General features: G+C 34.2%; 1 non-coding gene across 1 annotated transcript; it reads left to right on the top strand.

Annotated features, from left to right (window-relative positions):
* Positions 1-423: 423 nt before the first annotated feature.
* On the top strand, positions 424-528 carry LOC122908086. Its single transcript, XR_006384877.1, has one exon. It is a non-coding gene; the product is annotated as a U6 spliceosomal RNA (small nuclear RNA).
* Positions 529-20313: the final 19785 nt, after the last annotated feature.

Genomic DNA, 20313 nt, shown 5'->3' with positions numbered 1-20313 from the left:
AGGTCACTTGTCCATCGCCGGGAAAATTGAGAAAACAGTACCCAGGATCATTCCTCTCCCCTCCGAAATGCAAGCATGGTCTAAGAAGCTCTCTGAACAGCTGCTACATCATGTAGGAGGAAAGCACTTTTCAAAGCAGGAGAAGATTCAGATTTCTAATAGAAGGAAGTGCTGAGGAGTTACTTCATTGTAAACTGACAGCAAAACAATAAATAGCCGTAGGGAGATCATTGCAGAACATGAGTGATTCTGGATATGTGTTAGCCAGAGGAAAGCTTTATAGTACAAGAATGAATCGAGGTGTATGAAGACATGAAGTAGATACAATGATCTTTCTTTGCTGTTTACTGACTACACATGAAGTCATATGGTAGTTTTGTTTATCAAAAAAAAAAAAAAACAAAAAAAAACCAAACAACTACAGTGCTCACTCCAGCAGTACAGATACTAAAACTGGAATGATATAGAGATTACAAACATGGCCCCTGTACAGGATGGCGTGCAAATTCATGAATATTCCATATTTTTGTAGTATAATGTTAAGTGGAATAGGTCAGTCAGAGAAAGGCAAATACCATATGATTTCACTCATATGGAATTTAAGAAACACAAAAAATGAGCAAGGGGGAGGAAAAGAGAGAGAAAGACAAACCAAAAAACAGACTCTTAACTACAGAGTACAAACTGATGGTTAGCAGAGGGGAGGTGATGAGGATTAAAGAGGACACTTACGATGGGCACCAAGTAATATACAGAATCATCGAATCACTATATTGTGCACCTGAACCTAATGTAACATTGTGTGTTAATTATATTGAAATTAAAATTAAAAACTTCAAAAAATTAGTATTTTGGGGAAAAAATGTGGTAAATGTTTTCTTGAGTTTTGATTAAAGACACACAGAAAAATATAATACTCTTAGAAAGGGTAGTGGGATCTGATTACATGTTTGCAAACCGAGGAGGTGAAAAGTCATGGTAGGATAAACAATAAGAAAGCTAACATGCATTATCAGGTCTAGACTGACATAAGGTGGTACCAGGTATAAACATACCTTCAAACAAAGTGATAAAATGAAGATAGGAAGGGGCAGAACTGGGAAGAATGTAACACAAACTAAAATGAAAAATATCCACCAAAACTATGTTTCTGAATTTACTTAAGATAGAAGATGCGATTGTTTTGTTTTGGTTATGGAAAACAAGAACCTGAGATCAGGGATAGTGAGATTGGAAATATCCTTCAATAATCAGATTTGTTCATCTAGATTGTTTACCGTATTTAAGCTGATTTAAAATATGAAAAATCTATAACGATTATACATAGGCATCTATAACATGCTTAATCTATATGCACAGAATATATATTCATCTATGCAAGATATATGCATATGTAATTTTAAGTAAATACATTCTCATAGGACATGTGATCAATTTTATTTTGTTTCTATTTAATTAATTTATTTTAATTTTATTTTTAATAGAACATGATCAAATATGATTTGAAGATCAACCTTGCACAAATTATTTAGAAAATGTACGAGGATGGTGATGCTTTTAAAATTATTCAATATCTACAAATGACTTTCAGTGTTCTTCACTTGAAAGGGTAACTTGGAACATTATGGATAAACACCCTTTCTTCTGACTCTTTCCTAAAGCTTTGGAGACTCATTTCTTTCCTTTGGTGTGTGGGAAGATATATGGTATTGCTCAAATAAACTCTGGGATTTTTTAAAAAATTTAATTCCTTTATTTTTTTATTATTTATTATTTATTTATTATTATTATTATTATTATTATTTTGCTTTCCAGAATTTTTCTGTCTTTACTTGGTAAAAAAAAAAAGCAATCCAACATATTTTTAACTGTTTCTATTTAATATTTTTTGTCAAACATGATAACTACTCTCAACTTCCAAAAAGTTCTGTAACACAAAATATGAAAATGTAATTTTTGGTTAGTGTTTCTGCACAAATTATGTCTTTCCTTATATAGTAGGAACAAATGCCTACTGATCAAAGTTAGGAAAATTTCTAATAATAGCCAACATTTATTTAGAGATCATTATATTGCAGACATTGTATTAGGTTCTTTGTAAATATTATCTTTGTTCTTTGTAAATATTGTATCTAATTCCCAAATGATAAAATGTCGCTTTATTAACTGACTATTAAAATCCACATAGTCAATTGACTTAATACCCACATTTTATGTCCCTGAAAGCTAATACTGCCTCTTTTCCTCCCAGCTTTATTGAGATATAATTTACATATAATATTGTGTAAATTTAAGGTGTCCAATGTGTTGACTTGATATACTTATGTAATGTGGAATGATGATCACCGTAGAACTGGTTAACACGTCTATCATGTTACATTTATCCTTTCTTTTTTGTAATAAGAACATTTAAGATCTACTCTTTAAGCAACTTTCAAGTATCTAATTTAATTAATTATAAACACCATGCTATGCATCAGATCCCCAGACCTTATTCATCTTATAACTGGAAGGTTGTACTCTTTGATCAATAATTTTCCCATTCCCTTCACTCTCCACCTTCTGGAACCCACCATTCTACTCTCTGTTTCCATGAATTTGGCTTTTTTTTTTTTTTAAATTATACATACAAGTGAGATCATACAGTGTTTGTCTGGCTTATTTAATTTAGTACAATGCCCTTTAGGTTTATCCATTTTGCTACAAATGGCAGGATTTCCTTCTTTCTTCTGACTAAATAATATCCCATTGGAAATATATACCATATTTTCTTTGTCCATTTATCCATAGACACGTTGTTTCCCTGTCTTAGCCATTGTGATTAATACTGCAATGAACGTGGGAGTGTGGATATCTCTTCAAAATCCTGATTTCACTTCATTTGGATATATACCCAGAATTGAAATTGCTGGATCACGGTGGTACCATTTTTAATTTTTTTGAGGGACTTCCATATTATTTTTCATACTGGCTGTACCAATTCACATTCCCATCAACAGTGCACAAGGCTTTCTTTTTGGCCACACCCTTGCCAACAATCATTTCTTGTCTTTTTGATAATAGTCATCCTAACTGGTATGAGATAGTATCTCATCATGGTTTTGATTTGCACTTCCCTGATGATTAGTAATGTTCAATACTTTTTCATGAATCTGTTAGCTGTTTGGACATTTTTCTTTTAAAATGTCTATTCCATTCCTCTGCCCATTTTGAAATAAAAATTTTTTACCATTGAATTGGGTGAATTCCTTGTATATTTTGAATATATTGCTTTCTTAGGTATGCCATACACTTTCTAACAGATTAATATTATCAGATGACTAGTATTAAGTTGTTATAACTACCGTCTCTTCCAGTACACAAATATTTTCTCTCTTCCTTTCATCTTTTCCTTCCTTTCATTCGCTCTCCAAACTTCCACATTTTTTTCCCAATAATATTCATAAAGCATCTATTTCCACACATTCCAATAAGTAACCTCTGGCTACATATGTCTATTAAGTCCTTGAAGTGTGGCTAGTCTAAATCATTAGGTTTCACAAATGTAATATGCACACTGCAGTTCAATGACTTAATATGAAAAATAAAATGTGAAATATAATAATAACACATTTTAAAATACTAAAAGCCAAATGCTCCAAGTCAATGTTTTTCAGGTATGTAATCATTCTTTTGCTCTCTGTCTCTTTTCCTTTCTCCCTTCCTTGCAATTAAAAAAAAGAATAGAATCATAAGGTAGTTGAAAGAAATAATACAAAGAGATACTATATAACCTTTATACAGATTCCCATAATAGCAACATTTTAATAAAGTCTGTTCCAATATTGTAATCAGGATATTGACTTTGACACGGTGAAGATACTGAATCACCACAATGATTTTGTCCTTTCATAACCACATCTACTTTCCTTCCCATATTCTCCTGCTTCATTCCTGACAACTACTGGTTTGTCCTGTATTTTTTTTTTTTTAAAGATTTTATTTATTTATTTGACAGAGAGAGATCACAAGTAAGCAGAGAAGTAGGCAGAGAGAGAGGAAAGCAGGCTCTCCGCCCAGTGGAGAGCCCGATGTGGGACTCGATCCCAGGACCCTGGGATCATGACCTGAGCCGAAGGCAGCAGCTTAACCCACTGAGCCACCCAGGCGCCCTGTCCTGTATTTTTATAATCTGTTATTTCACAAGCATCATGTAAGTGGCATTATACAATATGTAACCTTTTTTGCAATTTTTTTTCACTCAGTGTAATCCTCTGGTGATTCTGCAAGGTTGTTGTATCCATCAATAACTCATCCTTCTTATTATTAAATAGTATTCCAAGCTATGGATATATCAATTTGTTTAGCCACTCACTGGTTCCAGTACATCTGAATTATCTTCAAGTTTTGCTCTTCTTGTAAAATGCTATAAATATTCGTGAGTAGGTTTTTGTGTGAACATACCCATTTCTCTCAGATAAATGTCCAGGAATACAATTGCTGTGCTATATGATAAATTCATGTTTTGTTTAATAAACAGACAAATAAACAAACAAACTCCACCTAACTGTTTTGGGGAAGGAATGTATCATTCTACATTCCAAACAGCAAGAGAATGAGTTATCTAGTTTCCCCACATCCTCAACAACAATAAGAGTTGTTATTATTTTTGTTTTTCTTTTGTCTAACAGATAGGTGTATAGCGCCATTTCATTGTGGTCCTAATTTTCATTTCCCAAATGGTTAATGATATATAACATCTTTTCCTACACTCATTTGCCATCTGTTTATCCTCTTTGGTAAAATGTTTGTCTTTTGTTCATATTCAAATTGAATTGATTTTTGCTATTGGGTGTTGAGGATTCTTTATATATTCTAGATACAAGTTTGTTGCTAGTTACGTGGTTTGCAAATATTTTCTCCCACTCTGCAGCTTGTCTTTTCAACCTCTTAACAGCATCTTTTGAAGACGAAAATGTTAAATTTTTTGATGCAGTCCAAGTGGTCAAATTTTTCTTTAGTGGATAGAGTTTTTGTGTTGGGTCTGAGTTCCTTCCTTACCCCTAGATTTTCTCCTATATTAATATTTAAAACTTTAATAATTTTATATTTTTTATCTAAGTCCATGATCCATTTTGAGTTAATTTTTTAATAAGGTGTGAGACTTAGCTTCAAGTCCAGGTTGATCAATTGATTTTTGGCTCTAGACAAGTTGGTCCCTATTGCTGTCTTTTTGTTAGATTGGCCCTTTTTATCATTAAATAATGTTTCTCTTGGTCTCTGGTAATTTTATTTGTTCTGAAATCTACTTTTTCTGGTATAGTTTAGCCATTTCTACTTTGCTTTAATTAGTATTTTTATGATATAACTTTTTTCATGCTTTTGCTTTTAAGCTGCCTATATCAGTATATTTGAAATGAGTTTCTTGTAGGCAGCATATGGTTGGATTATGATTTCTAATCCTTTTTGCCAATTTCTGTCTTTTAATTGTTATATGTAGACCATCTGCATTTAATGATCTGTTAGTGCTTTCATCTGCCATATTATTTTTCTGTTTTCTGTTAAATCATTATATATATATATATTTTTTTTCATTTCCTTGCTTTATTATGGCTTGCCCATACATTTTTGGGATTCTATTTTTTACTTATCTAGTAATTTTACTGGTTATTCTAGGTACACACTAGACACACAACTTTTCTACTGGTATTGTCATTTTAACAGTGTGACTAAAGTATAGAAATGTTATCAGACTTTACATCTCTTTTTCAACTTCCCACTTTTAGAATATTATTGTTTAAATATTTCTTATACATATATTTAGAACTGCATCACACAGTGTTGCAATTTTACTTCAGTTGTCAAACCAAATTTAGAAGGCAAAAAAAGTGAATTCTCTTGTGCTTAACTATTGTTTTGCTTACCATGTTCTTTCTTCCATTTTCACATTCCAATGTACCTTTAAGAAAAGAAACATTTCCTTTCTTTTTAGAGAACTTCCTCCTTTGGTCATTCCTTCAGGGTAGACAATAGATGTATTGATGTCCCCTTCATTTCTGGAGTATATTATTGCTGAGTATAAGATTCTGAGTGAATAGTACTTATTCTTCAGTCCTAAAAAAAAAGTTCTGCTCTTATTCTTTTTGGCCTTCTTGATTTCTGATGAGAAATCTGCTGTCATTCAAATTTTGTTTTTCTTGTAGGAGAGGTGTCCATTTTTTTTTTTTTTTATGTTGCTTTCCAGATTGTTTTTCATTTGTCTTCAGATTTCAAGATTTTACTAAAATGTGTCTTGATGTTTAGTTTCTTGGATCTGTAGGTTTAAATCATTTTCAAATTTGGGAGTTTTAAGACATCATTTCTTCAGGTACTTTTAAAATTTACCTTTTTTCACCTTTCTTCCTGGGACTCCAATAACATGAATGCTAGACCTTTTGTTGTATTCTCAGAGGTTCCTAAGGCTTCATTCGCTTATTTTCATTCTCTTTGCACCCTGTTGCTTAGATTGAGTAAGTTATCTTCCTTTATTTGCCCATTCATCAAATCTTTCCTGCGTTCCCACCAATATCCTGTTTATTCCATTTATGAAGGTTTTTAAGGTTTTGTTGTCAGAATTATTTTGGTAATTGTATTTTTCAGTCTGAAACTTTCTGTTTGGTACTGCTTTACATCTAACATTTCTTTTCTGATCCTTTCTAGTTTTTATTATTTCATGTGTGTACACAATTGCTCATTGAAACTTTTTTTTAAATATTTTATATATTTATTTGACAGAGATCACAAGTAGGCAGAGAAACAGGCAGAGAGAGAGAGAGGAGGAAGCAGGCTCCCCGTGGAGCAGAGAGCCGGACGTGGGGCTCGATCCCAAGACCGTGGGATCCTGACCGGAGCCCAAGGCAGAGGTTTTAACCCACTGAGCCACCCAGGTGCCCCGCATTGAAACATTTTTATCATGACAGCTTCAGTTCTAACAGTTCTGTTATCTCAGGTTTTGAATCTACTCATTGTCATTTTTCACTGGGTTTAAGATCTCCCTGGTTTTTGGTATGACAAGTGGAGCACAGAGGCACCACATTACTGTCGGGGGTGGGTGGTAATTTGGGCTAAGACCAGTATCTGTTAGCAGCCAGTGAAGATGATCATCCTGACGCCTGCTTGGCCTTCTCAACACCAACATGACCGAAGTGTTAGAGCACCTTATTATAGCTTTACAAGAGGGGATCCAGAGGCTTCCCACTTGGTATTTGCTGACAAAGGTAGGACCACACATCTTTCCATGGCATTTGGCTGGAATGAGCATTACTTGCCTCACAGTTTTCTGTCGTGTTAAGCTTCTTTTTACCTGGTCCTTTGGCTAGAGAGAGCAGGCTCTTGCTGAGTTTTTGCTTTTTCCTTTTCTTTTTTCTCTTTGTCTGTATCCATTGACGTCTCTGGGTTGTTGGCTCCTTCCTATCCAAGTCTAAGATATATGAGGCAAAAAGAAAACACACTGAGCTGTACTTTGGGCCCCAAGTTCTCTAGTGTTTTCTCTCTCTGTCAAAGTTTTCTTATATTTGTTTAATATGCAATGTCCAGGGGTTGTAGTCGTACTTAGGAAAAATAACAGGGAAAAACATGTCTACCTCACTTTTGTGGAGATAGACTTCTCAATGTAGCAAATTTTTAAGGTCTTTTTTTTTTTAGATTTTATTTATTTATTTGACAGAGAGAGAGCGCACGCGCACATGCACACAGCAGGGGGAACAGCAGAAGGAGAAAGAGAAGCAGGCTCTCCACTGAGCAGGAAGCCTGATGCAGGTTTGATCCCAGGACCCTGAAACCATGACCTGAGTTGAAGGCAGACACTTAACTGACTGAGCCACCCAGGTGCCCCAGATTTTTAAGGTATTGAGTTAGGCAGTGGACATAACATCCAGGATATCGTATTCCCTGTTAAAGTATTTGGCTTTTATTATGAGTAAAATTCGAGATGTGCAGAAATATTTTCATGACACAATCTTGAATAATGTGGTATATAATGGAGCCACTTATTGAAATGAACTTGAGGAAGCATTAAGTATGTAGGAGAATCAAGTATTTCATATTGGAAATGTATTATAATCTATGACTCACTCATAGGTCTGATGTGTAGAGAAGCTTTTTTAGATTTAACATATTTCTTTTTGCCAATAAAAGGACTCCATTGAAAACATGGAAAAAGAAAGCTTAAAACATGGAAAATTTGGGGTGCCTGGGTGTCTCAGTCAGTTAAGCAACTGCATTGGGTCATGATCCCAGGGTCCTTGGATGGAGTCCTGTATTGGGGTCCCTGCTCAGGAGGGAGTCTCCTTTTCCCGTTGCTCCTTACCCCCTCCCCTTGCTTATACACAGTTTCTCTCTCTCTTACAAAAATAAATAAAAATAAAATATTTTTTAAAATACAAAATAAAAAATGAAATAAAACATGAAAACTTCATTGGAGACAAATTATAGAGATAGACGAAGAATGGGCCCAGAAATTTGCCCTGGCAGAAGTCAAAGCATAGACATTAGGCTATATGGAAAATCCAGTCAGGGCACAAATTAAAGTCAAAGAGATTATGGATGGGGAGTGGACACTGTTGAGTCTCAGAATCCAAAAGAAGAGAGTGAGAAGTCCAGTTACAATGAATGAGAAGGAGAAGTTAATGATATGAATATTTAAATATGGTCATTGTGTTTGGGAACATGACAGTCACTATTTGTTTTGGAAAAAAAGTTCTTGTTTGATTGTCTTGAGTGGATGTGATGAGGGGTTACTCAATGAGTGAAAGACAGTGATGAAGTACATGCATCATATGAAGATAATTCTCCAAACTATCATGTGAGAAGGAGAATGCAAAACAGGACAATTGCTAGAATAAAGAAAGGTAAGTTTTTAAGGTGTTCTGATTTATTTTAAATATAATGTGTTTGTTGATAGGATACAATAGAGAAGGAGAGGTTAAAATGGGCAAAATAAAGTATTAATTGAAGGTGTTAAATATGTGACAAAGTAGGAGAAATCAGTCTTATAGCTTTTTTTTTATATTTTAAACTTACAATAAGGCTTTCTTGTATATCCTGACTCCTGCTTAAGGAATTCTGATTATGTAAAGGGAGATCAGAAAATATTAAATAGTTTCCTTATTTAAATATTCAAACATAGTTACATTTTTATATGTTTGGAACAGATGCAAATAAGTAGCAAAAATCTTACTGTAGTTTTTTTTTTTTTAATTATTACTTGCTTGAGATCATTGCAGCATCTGGTTCATGGTTAATAAATAGTATCAAAAGAAAAATAAATACAAAATGGTACTTTGAACTATAAATCATGTTTAATGGTCTTTTAAATAATAGTTTATAAGTTTTTGTGTACATAGAATTATACTGTTACAAACAATTTCTCCTTATTTGGAAAAGCAGTGGTATGTACTAAGATTTAAAAAAAAAAAAAATTCGGGCTTCAATTTAGAAAGTTTGTTGTTTTAAGATCTTGCTTGACCACCTACAACATGTGTTTGTAAATCCCTGCTTGCAGCTTTGTGTTTTTCATGAGACTTTCTATTCCAATAAGAACAGCTGGTGAAATTAAGATTACTATCCTAAATTTCATTTAGAAGCCATTGGTGCAAAGCTATTTTCAGGATCATTTACTTGGCTCTCAAATAAACGCCTCTTAGTTGTTAGAAATGTAATCTCACTTTGCTAATGTTCAAATCATGGATGATATGATCATGCTTCTGAAAATGAGTTTATATTGGATGGGTTAAATGCATATAATAGATTTTTAAAAATTAATTTGGACATCATTTTTAAAATTACCATTTTAAAAGTACAATTTTAGACATCAAGAACTTTGGTGGTATTATCTGTTAAACTATAGATCTTTAAATTTTTAAATAATTACTTATTCTCTTTAGTTTACAGTGGGAGGGGTTGCTCTTTCATTTCTGTTTTAAGAAAGGACTTTATTGAAATTTATAAAAGAATTCAAAGGACAAAAAACCCTACAGTCATTTCGACTAACTCCATCAACTTCTCTTTCTCTCTCTGCCTACTTGTGATCTCTGTCTATCAAATAAATAAATAAAATCTTTAAAAAAAAATAGCATACATCTGAAAAGACTTATTGACTAATGCAGAAGAAAATTCCACAGATCTTTAGTTTCCACCACAGAATGAGAGAACAGTTGGTCCCCATGAAACTGGAACATATAGTCCTAACAACAGTGTTTGGGTAACAAAATAAGATACCAGAAAGAGAAAAGACAGTTTAAAATGAAAGAAAAAAAGAAAAAAAAAGGAAATGCAAAAGCTATGGCATGTTTGCAAGAGAACAGAATTGGTGCCTTGCAACTGTGTAACTGATTCAGTGACACAGACAACAGATGTGATTAATCTTGGGAAAAGGCAAAAAAATAAAAAAATTAGGTGTGATTTATTAATAGAGAAGGCAAATAATAAAGAACCAATAAATCCAAAACAAGTTTTCTTGAGAAGAATAGAACAAGTAGAGCAAAAGCAATAATTACATTAGGGAGAAAAGTTCTGAGGGGAAGCAAGACCAATATGTTTGTAGGTGGAAAACAATTGTCAGATTCATGGCAAAATATAATTTTTCTAAATTGAGCTTGTAGGGCTTTAAGAAAAGGTATTGGAAACTAAGAATACCATATCCCCTCAGCAGTAAAAGTTTTCCTTGGAGATTTATCTGTTTCTTTTATTGGAGACTACATGCCTTCCACAGCCAAAAATTCTGGCAGGGTGTTCAAAGGTTTAATATACTATGTCTAGGATGCAAGAAGATGTGTAAATGACAATGAGCGATTACAGGCATAGAGCAAAAAGAAAAAAAAATATTAGTTAATTTCAGATTTGTTAGGTATATCACAATTCCTGTATTGGGATGTATGTTCTATGGATAGAACTTATAAACAACTAAATATGTAGTTCTTGATGAACACCATTGGAATGGGAAATATGGCATCCTTAAAACACTTCCAAATGCAAATAAAATTAAAATCATTTAAATTAAGTTAAAATCAGAATATATTTTGTACTTAAAATAAGTATATATTTGACAATAATATTATTTTTCTCTCTGATTTTTGAATACCTTAAGATAATTAATTTATATTTTTCTGTTATTCCAGGTAAGGTTATGTGACATACTGAGTCACATAGAATTCAAAGCTTTGACGTTGCCATCTTGCAATTCTTTTTTTTTTTTTAAGATTTAATTTATTTATTTGTTTATTTATTTATTTATTTATTTATTTGACAGAATGAGCACACAAACAAGGGAGTGGCAGGCAGAGGGAGAAACAGGATCCTTGCTGGGGGAGCCCACTGGAGGGTTCAATACCAGGACCCCTGGATCATGACCTGAGTCAAAGATAGACGCTTAACTGACTGAGCCACCCTGGCACCCCGCCATCTTGCAATTCTGAATAAATTTTGAACAGGACGCCCTCTATTTTCTTGTGCTCTGTGCCTTGTAAATTAAGTGGTCTGTGCTGGGGCCATTTTTACATCTTATCTAATTATGTTTATTTTACTTCCTTTCGTTCTTTCCTCTCTCCATACTTTCTTCCCATCCTTTCTTTAATGTGATTATCATAATCACTTGGGATAAGATATTTCAAAGAACTGAAAACAGTAGCAAATTAAAAAAAAATAAAATCAGCACCCATGTAACCCGAACTGTGCAGATATTCAATGACCATACACTCCAATGAAAGGAAACACACATACTTGCCTGAGAAAGTAGAGGGTAGTTAAAGCGGATTTTGTAAGGATTCTGGTGTGAGAATTTCTTCAAAAACGGTTGTCAAAATGTTGTGTGTCTCTCTTACATTCACTGTGATGCACAGAAGCTCTCTATACCTCAAACCTAGGGATGGTGTCAGGAGACTAAAGGTTCATTTGACTGTGTCTTTGGGGCTTAGAGGACACAGATGTGGGTGTGTGAGCCTTACCTGAAACAGCAAAATGTGATGGACTGGTTTGAGCAGTCATGTAACCACAAGTAGAGGGATCTTCAAAGAAGAACATGAACTCTGGGTCAGAATACGAATTTTTCCATGTGGTTAGTGATTCTGTAAATGTTCCTGTCAGCGGTGAGACTACCTAACAAACAAGGCACATCAACCTGGAAAGGCATCAAAGGATAGAGCAGCAAGAATGGATGGTTTGGCGGGAAAAGATAACCTCACCAATGCCAGGGAGCTCCGAAGCAGTCCTTCTGGAATCCACAAATTTGTTCCGCTCTTTATCAGATATTTGATTACCTCTCCAAATGTTTCTCTTGTCTTGCAACTTAAAAAAAAAAAAAAAAAAAAAGGGCGCCTGGGTGGCTCAGTGGGTTGAGCCGCTGCCTTCGGCTCAGGTCATGATCTCAGGGTCCTGGGATCGAGTCCTGCATCGGGCTCTCTGCTCAGCGGGGAGCCTGCTTCCTCCTCTCTCTCTCTGCCTGCGCCTCTGCCTACTTGTTGTCTCTCTCCGTCAGATAAATAAATAAAATCTTAAAAATATATATATATATATATATATATATATATATATATTTGACAGAGAGAAACACAGTGAGATATATATATATTTGATATAATATAGATATAATTTGATATAATATATATCAAATATATATATATTTCACATAATATATATACTGTATATATTATATATATACTATATATATGAATATATAGTTGACACATATATATATATCAATGCAGGGCTTGATCCCAGATCCTGGGATCATGACCTGAGCAGAAGGTAGATGCCCTAATGATGAGCCACCCAGGAGCCCCTGTTCTTGCAACTTTTGGTAAATCTATAGTGATCAGCACTACTATTTTTCCTTAGTTATATTTTTCTATAATCTTAACTCTTATTTATATTTCTTACCCCTCCCCTCATGAGTTTAGGAGAGAAGGAACTCTTCGACATCCCAGTCTCTGGCTTCAAGCTCCCCTTCTGATCTCACATGGAACAAAAATAAACTTGACTCTGCAGCACTGAATTCCCAGCAGCAAACGCTATTCCAGGACCCTGGACAATTCCATTCGGTGCATAGGTGGAATGGGGAGAGATTTAATACTCAAACTTCTGGTACAAGAGATGAAATAAAGGAAATAAAAAGACCAGGACACAAAGGAACTTCAAGAGTACTGTCTTAATTGTACTAAAAACACAGTATCTTAGTAAAGAAGTCCCCTAAGGCATACATTTCAAGGACAAGGTTATGGTTTCTACATCACAAGCGTGACTATGTATCCAAGGCAGCAGGTCCATTGCTCATCTCCCCACCAAACTACACTGTGGTGATGCTAACAGTGATGATGCATGTAAAATTCCATGCTGGTTCCATGCTGGCTTTATTCCTCTAGAAATATTTTACTTCATCTCTTTCAGTCTATTTCTCAGAATATCTGTTCTCACCTTTCTTGCCATCACCATATTTTCCCTATTGGCTTTGCTTCTCCACTGCCGGTATATGACTTCTGGCTTCTCCTCTGATGCTTGAAGGTTTTACATTTTTTGAAGGCAGGTGTGCATGTACTAGTGATTCATGTTGACCCAGTTTATGAAACCCAGAGAATCAAAGTACAATGCCAAGTTGCTAAGTCCAATAATTTAGCATCTAAGGGAGCAGATTCACACATGAAGAGAGTTGAAGTGAGTCTGTTTCTTTCTGGACTGAGACTTCTAGGTCAGAGGTTTCAATGTGAAGCAAAGAAAACTTATCAAAGCACCACGTCGCAGCCTTAATTTTAATACAGTTGCTAATTTTTTTTTAAAGATTTATTTATTTACATTAGAGAGGGAGAGTGAGACGGAGATACTCTCCAGCAGACTCGCTGCTGAGCACGGAGCTGGAAGACATAGGGCTGGATCTCAGACACTGAGAACAGAACCTGAACCAAAATCAAGAATGGGATGCTTAATGGACTGAGCCACCCATGTGCCCGTCCCTACATGTTGTTATTTTTAAAATCACAGAAACATTATATATTTTCATCTTCAAAATACATTTCCTTTTTTTTCCCCCTCTAAGGAACTGAGTTTGCTAAGGTAACATTTTCACATGTCTCAAAAGGTCATTTACTGAAACTAGATAATGTGTTTCCATAGAATATATTTTACTACAAATATTCTAATTTTAAAAAAGTCTTTAATTCAATGATTCTCATTTATTTCTGTTTTTGTTGCTGGCAAACCTGTTTAAAAAAATTATTCTGACACTTGTTGAAGACTCTAAGTCAAACTTTATTCAGGAAGTGAAGTACAGTGGGATTTCATGGCAAGGGAGTTGAACTCAATCTCTGTCTTCCATAATAAAATCCCATGTAGTAACTTCATACAAAGAACAGCACAACCCCCTTTGCTTTAGGGACACATTAGAAGAGACTCCTCAAATGGGTATCCAAATGCTGGCTTCATCATTACATAATAATAGACAATCCAGAAGACTTTCAGACCTTAATTAAAAAATATATAATTTAAAGTACTAGAAGCAGTTTTCTTTGATTCTAAAGGAAGGAGTCTCTATTCTTCCTTTCAAGCAAGAGTTATTCTAGAGTGGCTGCTGGCCTGAGCATCCAAAGTAATCATAATATTATCATTTTATTGTTCCTTCTTCCTATATCTGGTAATTTTTAAATTATTATCATGAGGATACTCTTTATTGTCCTTCTTTCAGTAAGTAGTATTTTCTTATGGTACAATTATTATTGCTAACATTAGCTAATAAGACTTTATGATTACTAATAATTACTACTACTGATATTAGTTAGCTAAGTGTGTGTATACACACACACACACACATAGACATATGTGTATATATATATTTAAAAGCTATATCTATATCTATCTCTATCTATGCTAGAACCATTCCAACTCCTTTTTGGGAGTCTTACATAACTCTTAATAATATATCAGGGGAATTATCATTATCCCCACTTTTAGAATAGGAAAGGGTTGGTTGGAGAGACTAAGTAATACAGTTGACCCCTGAACTATGCAGGGGTTAAGGGTGCTGACCTCCTACACAATCAAAAATCCACATATAACTTTTGACTCCACAAGAATTTAACTACTAATAGCTTCCTGTTGACCGAAAGCCTTACCAATAACATAAACAGTTGATCAACATATATCTTGTATGTTGTATGTACTATATATTATACTTACAATAATGTAAGCTAGAGCAAGCAGCATGTTATTAATAAAACCGTAAAGAGAAAACACATTTATAGTCTTGTATTATACTTATTAAGAAATCTGCATATAAGTGGACCTGCACAGTTCAAACCTGTGTTGTTCAAAGGGAAACTCTCTTTTTTTTTTTAAACATCAAATTGTTGGCTTGTGAACAAGACCAGACTTCAACCTATGTTGTCTGAATTTAGAGCTTTTGTTATGTATCAGTATATTGTATTGTTTCTTACACATAAAATTCAAAAATCAGAATTCAAAAACATTATATTAGTAACAGATTTAAGACACCTCATCTGGACACTTTATCCTTCCATAAAATTAAGCCAGATATATATTTTTTATATCAAGGGAAGAACAGGGACTCTAACAGTAACTGAGTCTCCATTGCAGGCACAATCTAGTTATTTTAGAAAACACCCTCTCTGTTGTTTGTGGTCACAACAAACTTTAGTGTTATGTATCATTATCTATTTCTTCATATGTGAAAACCAAGGCACCAAGAGGTCAATTGACAATTAGCTTTTGAAAAGCCCGGGTGCTCCTCTAAAAAGGACAGTGGATAACCCCTTATTTAGTGGACTAAATCAATAAATCAATGAAAAGATAAAAGGAATTCAGTTGGGAAAAAAGCTGAGAATCTTAACAAAAGTCATCTTCTATCAGGAAATTTTATAATTGGAAACCCTGACTCCTCCTCTGTTCTATAATGGATGATGATTGCAATTCATCCTGGGTTTTTAATATATCCTGCTTATCCTTTTTTATTACTTTTTAATGCACCCCATTAATAATGATGTTTTACCTGCATCTATACCACGTCCATCAAGTGTTTTTCAGACTTAAACTTTATGACATCACCTAGCATGTCAGATGAAAGCAGGTTCCCGAAATCTCGCCATGGCTGGGAAAGCGAGACAAGAATTTACATTCTTATATTTAAAATATTAATAGATCAGTATTTTATCAACTAACATTATAAATTAATAATTCAGTTATGTCTTCATTAAGTAGAGTATATATTCTTCAAATCATTATTTACTTTTTTACACTAATCACTATCTTCCCTGGTCTTGTGTCATAATTCTTATGCATATTTTGACAGTAATTGGTCTTACGCATTCTTGTTGTAAGCTTTTCCAAACCTTTGTGGTACTAGGAATGCACACATATTTGTACAAGTATAAGTATGTATATATGTCTGTGGGTTTGCCCTCCTATACCTGCTGAATTATTGATTGAACCATAATGAATAGTAATACTTGTAAGTGGAAAACTTAAATACACCATAATCAATATTTCCTCTTCTTGGGTGTCCTATAGGAATTCTTCTAGATTCTTCTTCATTTTTTAAATTTATAAGTGTAGACTTCTCTTTCATCCCTTCTGTAATCTCTTGTTTTCCCAGCAAAATTTCATTTTGATAGTAAAGTATTAAAAATATATGTGTTTATAAATCACAACAAAGCAGTGATTACCATGCTGGATTTCAAAACTTATAATGTATGGCAATAAATGTCAAAAAAAAAAAAGGCAAGCATGAATCTTTATTTCATAACTTAAAGTTTTATAAAATTTACCTCTTGTGCATATTCTGTGACTCCAAAGTATGTTTAGTAATTAACAATGTCCAAGTAGCCTAGAGCTGAGGATGGAAAAAAAAAAAAAGACATTATTGCTTCACTTCTCATGCAATAAGGGAAAGGTATAGTGTTTGGCAATATTACTTAAGAGGTTGAGACTCATGACAGATGAAGGTAAACCAATGTATTTCATTAAGACTAGGACAGAATCAGCAGTTCCCTTTTAATTCATACATTCCTGTGTATTTGGGTCCTGGTGTGCAGTTAATTAATAAAAATATTCAGCTTAACTTCAAAAATTTTGCAATTTGTTCAAAGACCACTAGTGGTGAAAGAAAAATCATTGATTTATGTAAGTTTTCGTTTTCCCCCTCTTTCAATAATTGTTTAAGATGGGTTTCACATACTGTCCTAATGACTAGTCATATGTAATTAATCAAATAATTGGTACAACTTTCCTGGTGACCTTAAAAGCTCTGTCTTAGGGCACCTGTATGGCTCAATGGGTTAAGCCTCTGCCTTCAGCTCAGGTCGTGATCTCAGGGTCCTGGGATTGAGTCCTGCATCGGCCTCTCTGGTTGGCAGGGAGCCTGCTTCCTCCTCTCTCTCTCTGCCTGCCTCTCTGCCTACTTGTGATCTTTCTCTGTGAAATAAATAAATAAAATCTTTAAAAGCTCTCTCTTAGCAAGGTGCACTATGTACTGTGATTAGTAATTACCTCAGCTGTTAATGAGAAATATAAATGACTTTGATAAAATTATTTCTTTCCCATGTAGAATGGCAGACATAGGTTCCTCCACCATCCCTAAGTATCATTTCTAAAGTCCCTTCAGGGTCCAAGATGACTGATCCAACTTCAAATTCCCTTACCTCCATTCTGACCTGCAAGAGGAAGTAGGAGGAGGAAATCACACACATTCCTTTTAATGGCAACCCTTGGGAGTAGTACTTACCAGTCCTGTTATTATTCCATTGGTCAGTGTCACACTAAGTTTTACTAGTGTCTGCAGAATGAGATAATGTTTGTATATTACCAAGTTCCCAACTAAACATTAGCTCTTCTAATTCTTTAGAAAAATGTAGGACAGAATTTAATTGACTCATCCTATCTGTACCACAAAACTAAACTGGTCAATGAATAATAGTAAAAGAAATTGATACTAAAGTTGTATTTGATGCTGATTTATAGATAACATTCTTCTAATCCTACAGCTGTAACAACCAGCCATTTGTTTTACACTCTAGCTACAAGGTATTTTCTAGATGTGTGATTGATGGCACCACAATGCAAAGAAGCCTTGCTGAAGAATTATCAGTTACATCAGAAGCTAGAATATTATATCTAGCAATCTTGATATTTTGTTTAGAATTTTATGTCAATAATGAATATTTTTAAGGTCATGAGTATTATTAGATTTTACACTTTGGAAATGTGTAAATCATTTGGAAATTGTGTAAATATGTATTTTTTCAAGCGATGTGTCACCAAAAACTAACTTAATGGTCTGAAAAGATCATTGTACCGTGATTTTACACCTTAAAAAGAATACACAAATCAGTACAATTACCATCCAGATGGACTAATAAAAAATAGTGTAATGATTCATCATACTTTCCTACCACATTTTCTGGCTTCTCTGTAGTTATTCTTTATTTTACCATGCATTATGAGTCAAAATGACTAATGCAAGCAGATGTAACGAATGGCAGCTTAATGCACAAGCATGGAGAATTACAGAGACAGAACCTGTTCTAATCATTTAGTATAAGGATTAACCTAAAAATAAAAATGGGCTTGTTACTATTTATTAATGGATTTTAAAAGTATATTTTCTTTTTAATATAAGTTTTATCTACTTTATTAAAACAATAATTTATTTTTATCACATCATTTTCCAATATAAATAAAGACATGAGAAAAATAATGGAAAACAGGGAAAAACTTAACACCTTAGTTTTTTTTTCAAATATATTAGCTATGCATGAGACTAATATATCGAGAAATTCAACTACTCACATTAAATGAGAAATTGAGAAATCTCAAATATATTGAGGCATATATATATTGAGAAACATATAAAATATATTTTATATTATACATAAAAATATATAAATATTACAAAATATATAATTCATTCCAATCTCCATGTACTAAGTTAAACCTTAGTTGTTGGTGATTAGGTTAGGTAAGGTTACACCTTAGTTGGTTATTACTGCTATGACATTTTACTTCTGGTTCTGGCATGGTATAATTTCTGTGGTAATCCTACCTGAGAAATATTTGTACATTTCAGACATCATTACAAATTCAAGGAATCTGCAGTGTAGTCCTGCTGCTAGTCTGGACTTCACTTTGGGGATGAGTGTTAGGTCCCACATACGTAATGACTAGCAGCCTGTAGTGGATATTGACACCGACACAACATAATCTCTGTGTTCCTCTTTTTCTTGGCACATAGTCCCATTTACAGTCGTGTTGGACTGTGCTAGGATATCCAGACTGAGAGAACGTGGCATGTGTTGGATGAGATTACCAGGGTAAGGCATTGAAGAAGTCGTGCCTCCAAATTTTCTCTTTATTTCTCCCAGCAGATGAATCTGAGGACAAAGTAATGGTGGTTGACAGAGCCATAAAGTAGAAAGAGCCTCAAGATCTGACCCCCCCCCCACCTCCTAAGGAGAAGACCTATGAGGTACGCCATTTAACAGGATTATCGATGGCATGTGCCTGTGTTTCACCACACTTCATGTTTGCGGTATTTAGGTCTATTTGTTATTGCAGCCTATTCTACTCTCCCTAATACACAGCCAGATGTATTCTTCTTAAGTGTAAGCTTTTCACTTCGGTTTTCTTTTTGAAAACTCCAAATGCATTTGCTCTATTCCAAATATGTTTTTCTGAGATTAGTGATGACATGATTAAAACAAAATAAAAATAAATATTTCTAGTATAAAAAATATACAGTGTAGAGATGCCTGGGTGGCTTAGTAGGTTAAGTGTCTGCCTTTGGCACAGGTCGTGATCCCTGGGTCCTGGAATCCAGTCCCACACCAGGCTCCTAGCTCAGCAGGGAGCCTGCCTCTCCCTCTGCCTGCTGCTTTCCCTGCTTGTGCTCTCTCTCTTTCTCTGACAAATAAATGAACAAAATCTTTTTAAAAAAATACAGTGTCAAATATAAGATTAAGTAATAAGTATTTCTCTTTCAACTACTCACATTAACATAGACACATAAAATATTTAGAGTTTTAAACTTCCCTACATGTTGAGGACATTAAAAAAGCCTAACAAAAAATTTTTTTGAAGATTTTATTTATTTACTTATTTATTTATGCATTACTTTTTATTAGACAGAGAGTGCAAGTACAAGCAGGAGAAGCAGCAGAAGGAGAGGGAAATGTTTGCTGAGCTGACAGCCTGATGTGGGGCTTGACTCAGAACCCCGAAATCATGACCTGAGCTGAAGGCAGCTGCCTGACTGAGCCACCCAGGTGCCCCAAGCCTAATTTTTTTTTAATATAAAATAAAGTA

This window comes from Neovison vison, chromosome 5 (genome assembly GCF_020171115.1).
Source record: "Neovison vison isolate M4711 chromosome 5, ASM_NN_V1, whole genome shotgun sequence".
Taxonomy (NCBI): Eukaryota; Metazoa; Chordata; class Mammalia; order Carnivora; family Mustelidae; genus Neogale; species Neogale vison.
The sequence above is the reverse complement of the archived record's forward strand: the minus strand, read 5'-3'. Positions and strand labels throughout refer to the sequence as shown.